Source organism: Aquarana catesbeiana, linkage group LG09, assembly GCF_042186555.1.
Source record: "Aquarana catesbeiana isolate 2022-GZ linkage group LG09, ASM4218655v1, whole genome shotgun sequence".
Lineage (NCBI taxonomy): Eukaryota > Metazoa > Chordata > Amphibia > Anura > Ranidae > Aquarana > Aquarana catesbeiana.
The window spans coordinates 233936252-233956027 of record NC_133332.1 but is presented as its reverse complement, the minus strand read 5'-3'; the positions used below and the strand labels follow the sequence as shown (position 1 = coordinate 233956027).

Here is a 19776-nt window from a genome sequence, read left to right as displayed (position 1 = left end):
AAGAGATGGTCAGAGACTGCGGACATGATACAAGAGATGGTCAGAGACTGCGGACATGATGATACAAGAGATGGTCAGAGACTGCGGACATGATGATACAAGAGATGGTCAGAGACTGTGCAGACATGATACAAGAGATGGTCAGAGACTGCAGACATGATACAAGAGATGGTCAGAGACTGCGGGCATGATACAAGAGATGGTCAGAGACTGCGGGCATGATACAAGAGATGGTCAGAGACTGCAGGCATGGTACAGGAGATGGTCAGAGAGTGCAGACATGATACAAGAGATGGTCAGGGACTGCAGACTTGATACAAGAGATGGTCAGAGACTGCAGACTTGATACAAGAGATGGTCAGAGACTGCGGACATGATACAAGAGATGGTCAGAGACTGCGGACATGATACAAGAGATGGTCAGAGACTGCGGACATGATACAAGAGATGGTCAGAGACTGCGGACATGATGATACAAGAGATGGTCAGAGACTGTGCAGACATGATACAAGAGATGGTCAGAGACTGCAGACATGATACAAGAGATGGTCAGAGACTGCAGACATGATACAGAAGATGGTCAGAGACTGCAGACATGGTACAAGAGATGGTCAGAGACTGCAGACATGGTACAAGAGATGGTCAGAGACTGCAGACTTGATACAAGAGATGGTCAGAGACTGCGGACATCATACAAGAGATGGTCAGAGACTGCGGACATCATACAAGAGATGGTCAGACTGCGGACACAGTACAAGAGATGGTCAGAGACTACGGACATGATACAAGAGATGGTCAGAGACTGCGGACATGATACAAGAGATGGTCAGAGACTGCGGACATGATACAAGAGATGGTCAGAGACTGCGGACATGATACAAGAGATGGTCAGAGACTGCGGACATGATACAAGAGATGGTCAGAGACTGCGGACATGATACAAGAGATGGTCAGAGACTGCGGACATGATGATACAAGAGATGGTCAGAGACTGTGCAGACATGATACAAGAGATGGTCAGAGACTGCAGACATGATACAAGAGATGGTCAGAGACTGCAGACATGATACAGAAGATGGTCAGAGACTGCAGACATGGTACAAGAGATGGTCAGAGACTGCAGACATGGTACAAGAGATGGTCAGAGACTGCAGACTTGATACAAGAGATGGTCAGAGACTGCGGACATCATACAAGAGATGGTCAGACTGCGGACATAGTACAAGAGATGGTCAGAGACTGCGGACATGATACAAGAGATGGTCAGAGACTGCGGACATGATACAAGAGATGGTCAGACTGCGGACATGATACAAGAGATGGTCAGAGACTGCGGACATGATACAAGAGATGGTCAGAGACTGCGGACATGATGATACAAGAGATGGTCAGAGACTGCGGACATGATGATACAAGAGATGGTCAGAGACTGTGCAGACATGATACAAGAGATGGTCAGAGACTGCAGACATGATACAAGAGATGGTCAGAGACTGCGGGCATGATACAAGAGATGGTCAGAGACTGCGGGCATGATACAAGAGATGGTCAGAGACTGCAGGCATGGTACAGGAGATGGTCAGAGAGTGCAGACATGATACAAGAGATGGTCAGGGACTGCAGACTTGATACAAGAGATGGTCAGAGACTGCAGACTTGATACAAGAGATGGTCAGAGACTGCAGACTTGATACAAGAGATGGTCAGAGACTGCAGACTTGATACAAGAGATGGTCAGAGACTGCAGACTTGATACAAGAGATGGTCAGACTGCGGGCATGATACAAGAGATGGTCAGAGACTGCAGACTTGATAAAGAGATGGTCAGAGACTGCAAACATGATACAAGAGATGGTCAGAGACTGCAGACATGATACAAGAGATGGTCAGAGACTGCAGACATGATACAAGAGATGGTCAGAGACTGCAGACTTGATACAAAAGATGGTCAGATACTGCGGACATCATACAAGAGATGGTCAGACTGCGGACACAGTACAAGAGATGGTCAGAGACTACGGACATGATACAAGAGATGGTCAGAGACTGCGGACATGATACAAGAGATGGTCAGAGACTGCAGACTTGATACAAGAGATGGTCAGACTGCGGGCATGATACAAGAGATGGTCAGAGACTGCAGACTTGATAAAGAGATGGTCAGAGACTGCAAACATGATACAAGAGATGGTCAGAGACTGCAGACATGATACAAGAGATGGTCAGACTGCGGACATGATACAAGAGATAGTCAGAGACTGCAGACATGATACAAGACAAAACAGTGTTAAAGTCTATGTAAAGACAATTTTTTGTCCCCCTAAAGCAGTGGTGGTCAACTTTCTTGCCATGGGGGCCTTTAGTGTGGCCACCAACATCACCAAATGGCCACGCATTAAATTCAGTGAATATTCCATATCAAAAGACAGCAGACACATAACAGGATATAGTCAAAGATTAATGGCATGGTACAAAAGATGGTAGAGACTGTGGGCTTCATACAAGAGATGGTCAGAGACTGCAGTCATGATACAGAAGATGATCAGAGACTGCAGACATGGTACAAGAGATGGTCAGAGACTGCAGACATGGTACAAGAGATGGTCAGAGACTGCAGACATGGTACAAGAGATGGTCAGAGACTGCAGACATGATACAAGAGATGGTCAGAGACTGCAGACTTGATACAAGAGATGGTCAGACTGCGGGCATGATACAAGAGATGGTCAGAGACTGCAGACTTGATAAAGAGATGGTCAGAGACTGCAAACATGATACAAGAGATGGTCAGAGACTGCAGACATGATACAAGAGATGGTCAGACTGCGGACATGATACAAGAGATAGTCAGAGACTGCAGACATGATACAAGACAAAACAGTGTTAAAGTCTATGTAAAGACAATTTTTTGTCCCCCTAAAGCAGTGGTGGTCAACTTTCTTGCCATGGGGGCCTTTAGTGTGGCCACCAACATCACCAAATGGCCACGCATTAAATTCAGTGAATATTCCATATCAAAAGACAGCAGACACATAACAGGATATAGTCAAAGATTAATGGCATGGTACAAAAGATGGTAGAGACTGTGGGCTTCATACAAGAGATGGTCAGAGACTGCAGTCATGATACAGAAGATGATCAGAGACTGCAGACATGGTACAAGAGATGGTCAGAGACTGCAGACATGGTACAAGAGATGGTCAGAGACTGCAGACATGGTACAAGAGATGGTCAGAGACTGCAGACATGATACAAGAGATGGTCAGAGACTGCAGACATGATACAAGAGATGGTCAGAGACTGCAGACATGACACAAGAGATGGTCAGGCAAAACCTTTTTTTTGGGGGCATTTTGGATAGAGTAAGGGAGAGTTATAACCCCTGTCAGACTTTTGTTTATTAGATAAATAAAAATAATGCTGCGCTAAAGAGTGCTAAACGTGCCCCTATCCCGCCACATATACAAATAAGTACAGAATAATCCGTCGCATTTATATATTGTATCGCATAAAATAAATAAACATAATGTGCAAAATTAATGTGCAAAAATAACAAGTGCAATTAGCATATAATATTGCTACTAATAATAATAATAAATATAATTGATAATTAATTCATACTTCAAATGTAATTCATAGGTGCAACAAATGCTGAAAAGTGACATGTGCCAACAAAAAAGTGCTAAGTGTCCCGCACTGCTTATATTTAATAAGCCATCATAGACTCAATAAATGCATACTGAACAAAAAGTCCTTCACAAAAGTATTAATGAGTGATCTTCAGTGATGATAGATTCAAACGTGCTTAAAATCCACGTGCCGCAGCAAGCGAGGGTGAAACAAAAGTGACCCCCCCAAGGTAATGCGCTCACCTTAGAGGATGTGACTGAGACGCTAGACAAAGTCAGGAAACGCTTTTGAGCCACCCTGGGCTCTAAATGGATCACAAGATGCAGGTTCCAGCAGGGGCTCATACACACTCCACCCCTGACACCCCCAGAATAATCAGGATGAGGGGGATCATCCTCCCCACTGTCATCTATAGAGAGACCCCAAAACACGACAACCTTCCACTTCACCCAGATCAGGACAGTCTGTGTACAGGAAGGCGGATCTCTGTGCTGATTGGAGGAGGCTTCCTCTCTTTCTCCCGAATGGGGAAATGAGGAGATGGAGGATCAGCAGTTACCAGGTGAAGAACACCTTTTGTTTATTATCTGTGTCCCATTGGGGATATTACCCTTCACGTCCTGTCCCATAGCCAAAACAGGAAGTGAGAGGAAATCCCTCCAAAGTGGAACTTGTGTCTCCATTGGAAGCTTTCCCCTCCACTCCTATTCTGGGGGCAACCCAAAATTTGGGCTTTTTTTTTTCACTTTCAGCGATAGCGGTCAACAGGATATATATAGTGGGTGAATCTCCCTAATGGGGACACAGACAGCAATAAAAACCTGACAGGTGTTCTAATCCACCTCCACTCTATCCAAACCTGATAAAAAAAGTTTTGCCTTTAGTATACTCCAAGGGTCGGCTCACATGAGAACGCGTGCAATCACGCATGCGGTGCATTTTTGACAACTCATTCATTATTATGTGGGCCGTCATATGGACAGGAATGAGCAAAAAGTATGGCAGGTACAACTTGTAAATTCACCCCGCACCAAATGACATGGTACCATGGTGTTTTTTTAGATGAATTTGGGATGCATGGCACCTGCATACGTCTAACAAGGGCAGCGTGGGGGGCATACATGGAAACGCACATTTCCCACACCGCAGCTGGTGTCAATGGGCCTTGAATGGATGTCCTCTACTTGGCCCGTACAGCGTACATGAGGCATTTCTTTACTGTCTGGAGATCTGTGCAGGCAGCCTATATTAGTGAATGGGGATGAAGCGTCTGCACAGACATAGCCACATACTAAGCGTTTGTTACCCCAACATTTCATATTCCTGATTTGTGCCTGCTGTACCATGTACTTGTATGAGAAAGTCTCCTGTTCTCTTTGTATTGTTTCCTTTGTGTGAAATTCCTGGTGTTCCTGCCAGTCCCTCTGCTTTCCTATTAAAAGCTGACCACACTAAGCAGACGAGCACACTGTGGTCAGTCAGTTCTAACTTTGCTGGGAACTCAGTCTGCTCTCCTCCAATGATCAGACTTGTCCTGACACGCCCCCCCCCCCCCAACCTCCTGTACAGCCTTTCACTGGGAAGCTCAGTGTGCTGTGGTTTCTCCTCCCCCAGCTCTTGTGCAGCTGAGAAAAGAGGGAATGTGATCACTTATAAAAAAGGGAAAAAAGTTATTTGTAATGTCGTTTATACCTAGGTTATACTGTATCTATACAAAAATGTTTTGCCTTTCAGTTCTATTTTAAACTGAATGGGTTGTTTTAGATGATGAGGGTTTGTCAGGCACGCAGGGGCTGGTGTGTGACCCAGAATGCACACTGTCTGGGTTTGGAGCTATGCACCCACCCCTGTATGTCTGCAGCTGTACAGCAGCTACGTCTCTATTCACTAATATACAGCGGGCTTAGGGTTGCCACCTTTTCTTCAAGTCAAACCAAAACACTTTAGTGGCGCACAGCAAATTTTTTTGTAGTAGTATAAACTATACATATATTTTGCTATTAAAGAACATTTCTAATCACATGAAGTTAATACCAAGAGTCCCCCTTTACATCAGAGTCCACAGAGTTCCCCTTATACATCTGAACTCACAGAGTTCCCTTTCACTGTAAGGGGGGACTCTGCAGACTCTGATGTAGGGGAGAACTCTGGGGACTCTAACATAAGGGATGCTCTGGGAACCCTGATAACTTTGATGTACGGAGAGGACTCTGATTGAAGGGGGAACACTGTTTCCTCTGGTGTAAAGGGCAACTCTGATGAGGCTGCTGGACTTCAAATTTCCAGCCCGCACTTTCCTTTTCTGAGGCACAGCGCTGGGGATTGGAGTGTGGGCAGACACAGAGGGGTGAGGGGGGGGGGAAGAGGTGCAGATCGAGCCCTCTCTCCTCTCCCATCTGTATGTGTGTTTGGGGGGGGGGGGTGTTAGTGCTGGCTTTGGGCAGCATGAAAGAGAGGGTAACAGACACGCTCAGCTTAGACAACTGCAGCCAGCAATCCTGCTGAGAAGCCATAGTCTAGTCTGAATAATGTGTCCGGGTTTCAGGCAGTCGAAAACCCGGACACATGATTCCAAACCCGAACTGTCCCGGTGAATCTCGGACAGGTGGCAACCCTAAGTGGGCTGCCTGAATGCAGCTCCAAACATGTAAACAAAGGCCTCATTCATGCTGTATGTGCCTCAGCACCTGTGTGAATGACGCCTTATGCCAATCCTTGCTTCTTTTCACCGCCCCAGGCAGCCCACCCAAATGCTAATGCCCCATACACACAATCAGAAATTCGGTCAGAAAAATCTTGGATGGTTTTTCGGATGAAATTCCGATCAAGCTTGCCTTGCATTACACACGGTCACACAAAAGTTCTCTGAAATTTCGACCGTCAAGAACGCGGTGACGTACAACACTACGACGAGCCGAGAAAACGAAGTTCAAAGCTTCCGAGCATGCGTCGCATTGTTTCCGAGCATGTGTGATTTTTTGCGCATCCGAATTGCATAGAGACGAACGCATTTTTGGATAGGGACTTTTTTAGACCGAAAAATAGAGAACCTGCTCTCAATCTTTTGCTGGCTGGAATTCTGCCAGCAAAAGTCCGATGGAGCATACACACGGTCGCAATTTCTGACCAAAATCTCACATCGGACTTTTGCTGGCGGAATTTCTGACCGTGTGTACGGGGCATAACATTATAACCTTACAGGGCTGTATACACACTGCGGTTGCAGTGAAAGATGCCCAATTCTTGTATTTGCATGGCGTAACTTTTCTTGGCACAGCCTTCATCTAATTTCAGGCATGCGCACTGGTTCTGTTGAGCTAAGCTCACCGTGTGCGAGATACAGAACACTCATCCACAGCTGGGACACAAATCAGGAAGTACAGGTTTGAATGTGTACAGAGGTAAAGTTTTAATGCTGTGTACACACGAGCGGACTTTGACAGCAAAGGTCCGACAGAATGAATCCACCGGACAATTCGATCGTGTGTGGGCTTCATCGGACCTTTGCAGTCGAAAAATCAGATGGACTTTAGAAGTAGAACATGTTTCAAATCTTTCCGACGGACTCGAGTCCGGTCAAAAAATCTGTTCGTCTGTATGCTAGTCCGACGGACAAAAAGGGACGCTAGGGCAGCTATTGGCTACTGGCTATCAACTTCCTTATTCTAGTCCGGTCGTACGTCATCACGTTCAAATCTGTCGGACTTTGGTGTGATTGTGTGTAGGCAAGTCCGTTGCGTCTGAACTCCGTCGAAAGTCCGTCAAAAAGTCCTTTGGAGTTCAGTCCGTCGAAAGTCCGCTTGTGTGTACACGGCATAAGAATTCAAAAAATCATATTTGAAAAAAATATTTAATATATAGGTTAAGGGGTTTAAAGAAGGGATTCCTTGAAATTGCATTTTATTACTAGAATTCGCCTCATTTGGGAGATTTGCTTTTGCTTTCTGTTGCATGTCTAGGAACAGGAAGTAAAAGTCCACAGACAGCAAAAAAAAAAAAAATATCTGGCATGGGGTTTTAAAGAGGATGTAAACCCTGATGGGTTTTACTTCCTCTTTTGCTCGCTGCTACAGCCTGTAAATGAAAAGCATAATGGACTAGTATGCATCGCATACTAGCCCAATATGTGCCACTTACCTGCAAAAGAATCCAGCGATGTCCCCTGTGTGGGCAACGTCCATCTTCTGGCCCTCTTCCTTCCGGGCCGCGAACTCTGGCTCTGTGATTCGCCAGAGCCGCGTGACTTCACTCCCGCGCATGCACACGGGAGCCGCGATTAACGGCATAGGCTAGGGAAGAAACCGCACTTAGTTTCGTTTCTTCCCCGCGCAGTTGGAATTTCCGGCGGCCTACAAGTGAAATATCTCCTAAACGGCGCACGTTTAGGAGATATTTCCACCACCTATAGGTAAGCCTTATTCTAGGCTTACCTATAGGTAGAAGTCCAAAAAGTGAGTTTACAACCACTTTAACCCTTTCCTGATTATACAAGCACTGAAAAGCACATTTATGAGCGACATAGGGAAGGGTTAGCACATACGTGAGCAGGAGAGCGTTTACCTGTTCATATCAGGTCAATCTCTCCCAGGCTGAAATGGGGATTCCGAGCCAATTGCTTTAGGCACAAAAATATACATATGGCGTGTATGAACATGCAATTATGTAAAAGGATTTTTGTTGTATAAACGTTTGGCGGTCAGATCTCGTTTACACAATAATGCCGGCAGGTGTATTTATTTCTGTACGGTTTTGGAAAGCAAACCAAACCCAACTGCACCAACGGTAATCTGGACAAAGCGGACAATACTTGTCCAGTACGGAAAACACAAGCTGTGTGATCAGATAAATACTTGGAAGTAACGTGACCGGTATTGGGCGAGTAGTTATGTCGTGGTGACGCTGACCTTAGCCTTCGTCTTGTGATTCTCTTATGTACTAATCACAGCTAGTTTACATGACAATGTCACCCTGAGCAATCTCAATGACCAGTAACATTTAACTAATAACTTCCCTGTCCTCAAGTTAAAAATTCCTTTTTTTATTAGATTTTTTTGTGCTTGTTCAGTTTAGGGGTGCAGGATAAGGAGTCATTCCAGCGGTGCAACTGGTCCAATGAGCCCTCCTATTATTATTATTATTATTCAGGATTTATATAGCGCCAACAGTTTGCGCAGCGCTTTACAACATGAGGGCAGACAGTACACTTACAATACAAATCAATACAGGAGGGATCAGAGGGCTCCTATATAATGTACTTCCAGCTATGGTCTGTCCAGACCAATTTTCAGCTTTCAGAGCTGATGCACTTTGAATGACAATTGCGCGGTCATACAACACTGTACCCAAATGACATTTTTTATCATTTTTTTCCCCCACAAATAGAGCTTTCTTTTGGTGGTATTTGATCACCTCTGCTGTTTTTATTTTTTGTTAAAAATTTTTTTAAAAACACCAAATTTTTAAATAAAATTTTATTATTTTCTTTTTATATTTAGTTATAAAATTTTGCAAACAGGCAATTTTTCTCCTTCATTGATGTACGCTTATGAGGCGGCACTGATGGGTGGCAATAATGGGCACTGATCGGTTACACTGATAGGCAGCACTGCTAGGTGGCACTGATTGGCACCACTGGTGGGCATTGATATGTGGCACTCATGGGCGTTGATAGGTGGCACTCATGGGCGTTGATAGGTGGCAATGGCAGGTGGCACTGGTGGGCACAGATGAGGCATAATTGCCTCTTCCTCTTTGGGACCAATGTCCCTTACAGATAAGCCAGTGATCGGCTTTTTTTTCTCCTCGCGCTGTCAGCGTGAGAAAAAAAAAAAAAAAAGATTAATCGAGGCTTTTGTTTACATCTTGTGATCAGCCATCATTGGCTAAAAGCTGATCACGTGTTAAGGGGCCGGGACCGGCCCCTTACTCGGATCTGTGATCACTCGAGTCTCAGTGATCACAGCGCGCACCGCGAGCGCCCTGCAGGGGGCACGTGCTTAGGTGAGGCAGTCATATGATGGCCTCCCAGAAATCCGGAAATTCAGGTCCGCACTGTTAGCCATTGTGCGGCTATAGCGCGGAAGGCAAGAGGTTAATGCAGAGCTAATAGCCCAGCATTGTGTGTGATGGTACCGAAGGAACACCTGGGGCAGGGGTAGGGTAAGTATGGCAGCTTCTTCAGCAATCCCTAGATATAATGAGCATTTAACATAGTGAACATACCATTTGTACAGATTTCTTACCTTAGCAAAGTCCCTCTAGAACAGTGGTACTCAACCTTTCTAGTGCCATGACCCCTTGATAAAAATTTCCCAAGTTGTGGGGACCCTTAACAGTAAAATTATTTTCGTAGCGTGGGTTGTCAGCACCCAAGGCAAGACAAGTAATTTGTGCCCCTAAAGCACGGACATTTAGCGCTCCCCGAGTCCTTCCACTCGTACAGTATTAAAACCCCTTATAGTACATTTTAGGATGTACCACTCTTTCTCTTTGTTCTCCTTTCTTTCCCTTTTATCTCTCTCTATCCTAATTTCTTGTTTTTTTTCCCATCCCTCTCCCTAGCTAACTTTCTTGTTCTTTCTCTCCCTTATTCTTTATCCCCCCCCCCCCCTCTTTTCCTCTCCCTTCCATGCATTCTCTATTTTTATTCCTTCTCTTACTCCTTGGTGTGGGGGGGCTGTGAAGAGGCTGAGTGGACGGCCGCGGGCTCCAGGAACAGCCCTGCTGGGTGGCCGCAAAAAGGCTGGGTGAGTGGTGCGGGCTTCAGGAACAGCCCAGGATTCAGTGACCCCTGGCAAATCATTATTCGACCCCTGAGGGGGTCCTGACCCCCAGGTTGAGAACCACTGCTCTAGAACATCAGAGACCCATTTAGAGTCGATGTGGTTTGGGTGACCAGAACTGAAGGCCTGTTCCCTATCTAAGCTCAATTACATATTATAAACTATGAGATAGCTTAGAGCAGTGATGGCGAACCTTGGCTCCCCAGATGTTTTGGAACTACATTTCCCATGATGCTCAACTACACTGCAGAGTGAATGAGCATCATGGGAAATGTAGTTCCAAAACATCTGGGGTGCTAAGGTGTGCCGTCACTGGCTTATGCCCTGTACACACGGTCGGACTTTGTTCGGACATTCCGACAACAAAATCCATGGATTTTTTCCGATGGATGTTGGCTCAAACTTGTCTTGCATACACACGGTCACACAAAGTTGTCGGAAAATCCGATCGTTTTAAACGCGGTGACGTAAAAAATGTACGTTGGGACTATAAACGGGGCAGTGGCCAATAGCTTTCATCTCTTTATTTATTCTGAGCATGCGTGGCACTTTGTCCATCGGATTTGTGTACACACGATCGGAATTTCCGACAACGGATTTTGTTGTCGGAAAATTTTATCTCCTGCTCTCCAACCTTGTGTGTCAGAAAATCCAATGGAAAATGTCTGATGGAGCCCACACACGGTCGGAATATCCGACAACACGCTCCGATCGGACATTTTCCATCGGAAAATCCGACCGTGTGTACGGGGCATTAGAGTATTACAAAGGCTAGCCATACACATATAGATTCACACTAAACAGCATGGATGAAGAAATCTCCCCTGCCGGTTATAGTGTTCAGGCAGCTGCGGCTGTCAGAATACTGGAACAGTTACTGCATCTGATTGGTTACTGTTCACCCAACCCGGCTTGAAAAAAGTTGAATGAAAAATCAGTCCAAGTGGTGCCAACATGGCTACTCACAGCTCGAATTTCAGCTGATTCAGGATGAATTTGCCAAAATTCAAGATGTGTATTGCAGGGTAGGGTAACTGCAGTGGCGGGACAAGGTCATCTAGACCCCAGGCCGAATATCCGAACATGCCAAACTTCGCCCCCACCTCAACAAAAATCCCCTCACAAAAAACACTAAGCACTAATCTGCAATCTTACTCCTAAGAATAAATTACCCCTCCTCCCAGTACAAATCCGCTCCCCTGCTAAAGTCCCTCCTCTCAGCACAAATCTTGCCCCCCTCCCCCCCCCCAAAAAAAAAAAAAAAAAATCACTCTTCCTAGCAAAAATCCTCTATTCCTAAAACGTCCCCTCCTAGTAAACATCCCCCCCCCCACTTAAATTTCTCCCCAAATCCCCCCTCCTAGCACAAATCTTCTTCCCCTCTCCCCCCTTCTAATATAAATCCCCCTAAATCACTACTCTTAGCACTCAAAATTTCCCCAACTAGAACAATACTTACCCCCTGCCACCCTGCAAATTCCCCCTTCCAACACAAATTCCCTCCCCCCAATCTCCTTGTGGCATCCCCCACCTCACATGATACCACAGTGCCCAGGGTATCCTTCCCTCATGCCCACCCCTTGTCCCGGCCCTGCGAGAATGTATATTTGTATCTATCTATAAAAAATGAATATAAACATTTTTGTAATTGAGCAATATTCTAATGTGGGCCAAAAAATTATTTTCTCACCTAGGAGCCTTGGCTCTTTCACATTGTCTATACATTGGAAAAATCTGTAAATTTGGGGACAGATATTGACTACCAAGTTTAGGGTAAAAAAAGTACATTGTAATAATAGTTGCAGCAGAGAGGACAGTGTAGGAATTAAAGACCAAACCTGGCAAGTAAATCCTCAAAGTGAACTAGTTGCAATGTATTAAATAAAGCTGAACTTGGAGACAGGAAAACATTATCTATATACGAGGCATGTGTTTTCTTACCTGGATCTTGGTGTGCTTTGTATATTTCTTCCAGATCTGTGCAGTAATCCAGTGTGACGTTTTGCCTCTGTGTAGGAGCTTCTTGTAATAAAGACCAGTCACTGCTGCTCTCTCGCCTTGTGCAGGGTGAATGGTCTTGTATTTGCCCCCTCCTGTAATATTCTGCAGGCAGCTTGTAGTGGGTGGGGCCTTCTGGGTCCCTCCCACAGCTCTGCTCTCTTCAATGGGCTGCTGGATGTCAGGGCTGGGCTCAGCCCTTCCTTCTATGAGCTGGCCGCTCAGCTGTCAGCTATTGCCAGCTCCCATCTCTCTCCCCAGTTACTCAGCTGTTGATGATATCCTGCTCGTCTGTCCTACCTACTTAAGCTGTAAAATCCAGAGGAGCTCTGCCTTCTCCTTGGTCAACTTCACAAGAAACCATCTCCTGTATTCCTGTTTAAAGACTGGCTTTGCTGACATCCTTTCTGGCTCCAGATCCTGCTTGCTGTTCCTCTACATTGATCCCTGACTTCCGGCTTGACTGACTATCCATTCCAGTTACTGAACTTTGACATTTGTTCTTTTTACTTTTATTATTAAACAAGTGTGATTTAACTGTACTTCTGTCTTGGTCTGATTTCATGGTTTCTGACACTGAAATGCTGATGAGCGCTGTCGTAGTCCACTGACATGTCCTCCAGCTTTCAAACAGAAAGCCTGTTTTCCAGGCTCCTGCAGGAAAAAATAATAAATGCAGTAGGGCCCTCATCAAGGTTAAACTCATTTCATTTAGGGGTGCAAGGATAAGGTGTATTACTTACCCTATCCCTCAGCCCAGCAAGCTCCAGCACTGTTCACTTCTCATCGTGTACAGTGCAGGGCTATTAAGCTGGCACTGTACATACAGGAGGTGAGCATGTGACAACGGCTGAGAGCATCTTAGAGAGGCAGCAGCGCTAGAGCGGTTGAACAAATGAAGGAAGACTATCTTATTCCTGCAGAAAAAATGAAAGGGTGAACTAACGCCTTACTCCCACCAGTCCCTGCTGCACTTACCTCTGTGGATGATACAGTTTCACCATCCATGCAGCCTGGTGCAGCAGTCCTGGGGTTTAAAATCATGCTGTTCTTCCTGTTCTCTCCCTAGGGACACCGGGACTGATTAGACTGGTTCTGATTGGTCAGCGCTGACATATGATCGGGAGTGAGGAGGGTGTAAGGTGTTCACCTTTTCATTTTTTCTGAAAAGATAAACCTACATTTGATGGCCGAATAAAGGTTGCAACATCTTTCAACAGGACATAAATCAGCCGAGGGTGACACTTCCCCAAATACCAAAAATAAAATGTTTGGCAGTACACTTCAATTCCATCTCTGTGAGTCATTTCCTGCAATTTTTTAATTTTTATCTCTTTAAACAAGAGATAGCTTCCTTTCTGGTAAAAATGTAACTGCAGTGAGAAAATTAGCAGAATCTAAAAAAAAAAAAAAAAAAAAAAAAAAAAAAACTTATTTCCTTCCCAGAACAAATTCTGGGGCTTATTTAGAAATTGACTCTCCAGGACCCCCAGCAGAGCTGCCGACTTTCTTCCCCCGCCAGCTACTGTGGGTACGCAGGTGGATGGAGAGTGGGGGAAGGGGCCGGTAAATATGTCATTTACCGGCCCCTTCTTTTTCTGAATTGGACACAGTGAGCGATTGCTACTGATCGCTCCTGTGTCCATTGATAACTAAGCATAGCAAACTATGTTTACTATGCTTCAGTTTATGAATTACCAGGAGCCTCTGTCTACTGTTCATTCATCTTAAGTGCAACTGAGGCTACTGAGAATGGAAATGAAAATCTGTGTCCTCGATCGATTCCTTTCTCGGACTCAAAGGAGAGATGTCAGAGGCCTGTTCAGACCCCTGATGAAATTGAAAAAATACAGAAATTGTAAATTGACATTTTTGTGATTTGGGGGGGGGGGGGGGGGTGAAGAGTCCATGTCAGGTAGACTATACAGGGCCCCATGATTTTGAACGCCAACCCTGGTGCTGAGTAATGTGAATATTTGAAGGAACTGTATACTGCTTGTTGTCACTGTGTGTCCAAGTATGGAACTCCTAATCCAGTTTTTCACTCTTCCATTGTATGAGTCTTGGTGAATATATTAGCACCACTCGTGTGTTGATAGAGAGAGTTTCCCTTAATATTTGATGCAAGGTCATACCAAAATTGATGGTAAAATTACACGTTTTGAATGACAATTGCGCGGTCATGCAACGCTATACTTTTTTATATTTTTTTCACACAAATACAGCTTTCTTTTAGTGGCATTTAATCACCGCTGGGTTTTTAATTTTTTTTTGCTAAAAACAACGAAAAAAAAAAAAAAAAAGTTTTTTCTTTTCTTATTTTGTAAATAAGTAATTTTTCTCCTTTACTGATGGGTACTGATAGGCTGCACTGATGGGCATTGATGAGGTGGCACTTATGAGCACTGATGAGGAGACACTAATATCCTGCACTGATGGGCACAGATAGGTGGCACTGATGGGCAGGCACTGACAGGCATCACTGATGAGCACAAATTGGTATCACTGATGGGCACAGATTGACATCACAGATGGTTACTGACTGGCATCACTGCTGGGCACTGCTGGGGCTGCACTGATGATCAGTACCCTGATTACCTGTACAGGTCTCCCCTGCGAGGAGATGCCGCTGATCAGCCCTCTTCTCCTCACACTCCGTCAGTGTGAGGTGAGGAGAGCCGATTACCAGCACTTCCATGTTTACATGTGATTGGCTGTGATTGGACACAGCCGATCACATGGGTAAAGAGCCATGTCATTGACTCTTTACCAAGATCGGGGCCGCTCTGTGTCTGGAGCAACATCATATGACGTCGTCCCAGAACAAGAGGGGATCCCACCTGGTTCATCAGAAGTCTGCAGTTGTTTGTATCCAGCTTGTCCCATGGAGATTCAGCTGTGTTACAACCAAAATGAAGGCCAAATGCAGCTCTGGTACCCATACACATGCATTTGAGTATAAAATGTGCAAACTACAGAATTTATACACAAAGCTAGTCAGCACACGACTCTCTAAAACTTGTAGCTTGATGCCTACTGCTTCAAAAGCTACTGTTGAGTTATATTTGGTCGTTTTTGGATCTTTACCCTTCAATGGCATTTTTTAACCTGTAAGAACTGGCCGCCTCCCCCTATTGCTTTCTATTGGCTAAAACGAAAATGCCTGGAGCTTGACTATACATGTAAAATGTTTGGAATATGCTTTTAAAATGCGCATATATGCATGCAAAAATGCTCAAAAACATTAAAAATAAAAACGCTCAAAAATCGCTCTCCTCGGGTGGATCTGTGATCAAAATGTAAAATCATATATTTATTTACACATTGAATTTCAATTTTTTTCAAGCCTCGCTGACTTGACTGACAGCGGCAGGAGCCAATGGCTCTGAGCCTTGGAGGAGGGGGGATAGCCAAGAGAGCCACCGCTCTTGTGCACAGCACTGGATTGAGATCGAGCTCAGGTAAGTGTGGGGGCTGGCGGGGGGTAGCTGAACTCAGAAGGTTTTTTTTTTTTTTTTTAGGTTAATACAGAGGATGCATTAGGATTAAAAAAAGCTTCACCCCCTAAAACCACTTTAATTTGAACAATCTTGAAGATCGTAAACTTAATTTGTGAAGATCCCCGCACAGGGTGCCTAAAATTTGATTGGGATCTTAAAACGATAAACTGCTGGGTTGAGGAAAGGCAATGCCATAATGTGCTAGTATGCATTGCATACTAGCACATTATGTGAAACTTACCTGAAAACAAACCCTTCCAGCAGCGTGCTGTCACCACTGAAGGCTCTTCCATCTTTACACGGTCTTCCTTCCAGGTTCACGGACTCCGGCTTTGTGAGTGTCCAGAGCCGCGATTACATCACTCCTGCGAATGTGCGCAGGAGTCGCCGGTTATAGCACAGGACTCTGAAGGACTTTGAATTTCTAACAGTGAATGTCATTTTTGTTTCAAAATCAAATGTTGGAAGCAAATGAAAATTTGAAGTCCTTTCTAATGACATTCGTGCAGTCATCGAATGTAAAAAAAGATTTTCCATAGGACTTGTCATTCTATTAGTGTATGGCCAGCTTATGTCTTCTGGGGAAATCAGTGAGCCAATCACACAAGCAGGAAATTCAATTTCTGGGGGTATTCCGTATACCAAAGGATTTCAGAACACCTCCAGGTTGCCATATTGTATTGAATTTTGACCGAATTTTACAGAAAATTACAGCAGCTGCAGAATAATAACATTACATTATAACATGGCTTGTGTAGTAATTGTATATGCTAGAATATATTTTTTTTTTTCCCACCGAGTATGTCTCCATCACCTATCAAACACTAAATTATCATATTAAGGAGGATTCATTCTTTTAAGATAACTGTAAAAATGGGAACTGCACAGCAAAGATTTTTATACAGAGCAAAGTGGATAGGGCTCTTTAATGGAACATACAGTTGAAATCGTTCCCAGCCTCCCGCGGTTTTGTAATAACGAGTTGCTCAAGTCTTAGTAAACTAAGCAATTCATTTATTTCCTAATAGCAATAAGCATTTCAGTGACTTATTCAGAGCTTATCTTCGAATCGGATATGGTTGAGAATATATCCAAGTAATTTTTTTTGTTTTTCACTGGACACGTGGAATCCGAACGCGCAGTATGGAGGAGTAGCCTGCCTCGCGTCTCATAGGAAGTGACCAAGCTGTTTTAAAAGGAAATGAATCTCCGGATATTTCGTATCTAGTCCAGTCCGTGTCTCTGCAGTGTGTGTGTATCACCTCCAGCTACAGATGGTGGCGCTGTTAGACGGAGCGGTTACCCCGGGTCCGAAAAACGGAGCTTTTATGTCTTTTAATGTTGTCTCTTTATCTTCAAATAGTCTTACCTTACCACAAAGTCATCTGGAAACTACTTTTTTTTTTAACAAGAAAATCTGGAAACTACTTTAAAACATAACTACGATTGCCAAAGTCCTTTGGATATAGGCAGTATACACAAACATCGACTTTCACTATCGAGAAGCAACGAGACCTCTGTTTGCTGAAACCTGACCCTGAGACCGCGGTTTCGCCTACTGAAGCTGCCCGCACAAGGCAGCGACGCAAGCGGTGTGAGAGGAGACGGAAACGCGTTAAGCAGGACAGAAATCAGCAGAGGGCGACACTTCCCCTAATACCAAAAATAAAGTTTTCGGCATTACGCCTCAATTCCATCTTTGTGAGTCATTTCCTGCAATTTTTAATTCTTGAAACATGTTAGGTTCCTTTCTGGGAAAAACATGTAACTGCCGTAAAAAAAATTAGCAGAAACTAGAAGAAAAAAATAACGTATTTCCTTCCCAGAACAAATTCTGGGGCTTATTTATAAATTGACTCTCCAGGACCCCCAGCAGAGCTGCTGACTTTCTTCCCCCGCCAGCTACTGTGGGTACGCAGGTGGATGGAGAGTGGGGGAAGGGGCCGGTAAATATGTTATTTACCGGCCCCTTCTTTTTCCGAATTGGACACAGTGAGTGATTGCTACCAATCGCTCCTGTGTCCATTGATAACTAAGCATAGTAAACTATGTTTACTATGCTTCAGTTTATGAATTACCAGGAGCCTCTGTCTACTGTTCATTCATCTTCAGTGCAACTGAGGCTACTGAGAATGGAAATGAAAATCTGTGTCCTCGATTCCTTTCTCGGACTCAAAGGAGAGATGTCAGAGGCCTGTTTAGACCCCTGATGAAATTGAAAAAAATACAGAAATTGTAAATTGTGATTTGGGGGGGGGGGTGAAGAGGCCCTGTCAGGTAGACTGTACAGGGCCCCATGATTTCGAACGCCAACCCTGGTGCTGAGTAATGTGAATATTTGAAGGAACTGTATACTGCTTGTTGTCACTGTGTGTCCAAGTATGGAACTCCTAATCCAGTTTTTCACTCTTCCATTGTATGAGTCTTGGTGAATATATTAGCACCACTCGTGTGTTGATGGAATAAAGAGTTTCCCTTAATATCTGATGCAAGGTCATACCAAAATTGATGGTAAAATTATATTTTAAAAAAGCAGAGTGGAGTACATATAAAGGGGTAAAGGGCTCATGTAGATAGACTATTTCCCCTATATTTGCCTTGCCCTTGTAGTGTTCTTTAACTGCTTCAATACCGGGCACTTTCATCCCCTTCCTGCCCAGGCCAGTTTTTAGCTTTCAGCGCTGTCACGTTTTGAATGACAACTGCGCGGTCATGCAACGCTATACTCAAATTTTTATATTTTTTTCACACAAATACAGCTTTCTTTTGGTGGTATTTAATCAACGCTGGGTTTAATTTTTTTTGCTAAAAACAAGGAAAAAAAAAGTTTTTCTTAGTGTCTGTCAGAAAATTTTGTAAATAAGTAATTTTTCTCCTTTACTGATGGGTACTGATAGGCTGCACTGATGGGCATTGATGAGGTGGCACTTATGGGCACTGATGAGGAGACACTAATATCCTGCACTGATGGGCACAGATAGGTGGCACTGATGGGCAGGCACTGACAGACATCACTGATGAGCACAAATTGGTATCACTGATGGGCACAGATTGACATCACAGATGGTTACTGACTGGCATCACTGCTGGGGCTGCACTGATGATCAGTGCCCTGATTACCTGTACAGGTCTCCCCTGCAAGGAGATGCCGCTGATCAGCCCTCTTCTCCTTACACTTTGTCAGTGTGAGGTGAGGAGAGCCGATTACCGGCACTTCCGTGTTTACATGTGATTGGCTGTGATTGGACACAGCCGATCACATGGGTAAAGACTGAGCCATGTCATTGGCTCTTTACCAAGATCGGGGCCGCTCTGTGTCTGGAGCAACATCATATGACGTCGTCCCAGAACAAGGGGGGATCCCACCTGGTTCATTAGAAGTCTGCAGTTGTTTGTATCCAGCTTGTCCCATGGAGATTCAGCTGTGTTACAACCAAAATGAAGGCCAAATGCAGCTCTGGTACCCATACACATGCATTTGAGTATAAAATGTGCAAACTACAGAATTTATACACAAAGCTAGTCAGCACACGACTCTCTGACACTTGATGCCTAATGCTTCAAAAGCTACTGTTGAGTTATATTTGGTCGTTTTTGGATCTTTACCCTTCAATGGCATTTTTTAATCTGTAAGAACTGGCCGCCTCCCCCTATTGCTTTCTATTGGCTAAAACGAAAATGCCTGGAGCTTGACTATACATGTAAAATGTTTGGAATATGCTTTTAAAATGCGCATATATGCATGCAAAAATGCTCAAAAACATTAAAAATAAAAATGCTCAAAAATCGCTCTCCTCGGGTGGATCTGTGATCAAAATGTAAAATCATATATTTATTTACACATTGAATTTCAATTTTTTTCAAGC

General features: G+C 44.3%; 1 protein-coding gene across 3 annotated transcripts in view; it reads right to left on the bottom strand.

Annotated features, from left to right (window-relative positions):
- Positions 1 to 19776, bottom strand: part of TRAF2 (TNF receptor associated factor 2) — a 145417-nt gene that overhangs the window by 115486 nt on the left and 10155 nt on the right. Inside the window, exon 1 of one of the 3 annotated variants that reach the window (XM_073599965.1) lies at positions 3873 to 4099. The exons of the other annotated variants lie outside the window; for them this stretch is intronic. The gene's annotated coding sequence lies outside the window, so the exon portion shown is untranslated. Of the gene's footprint in view, positions 1 to 3872; positions 4100 to 19776 lie in introns of those variants that run through there. 3 annotated transcript variants of the gene reach the window in all.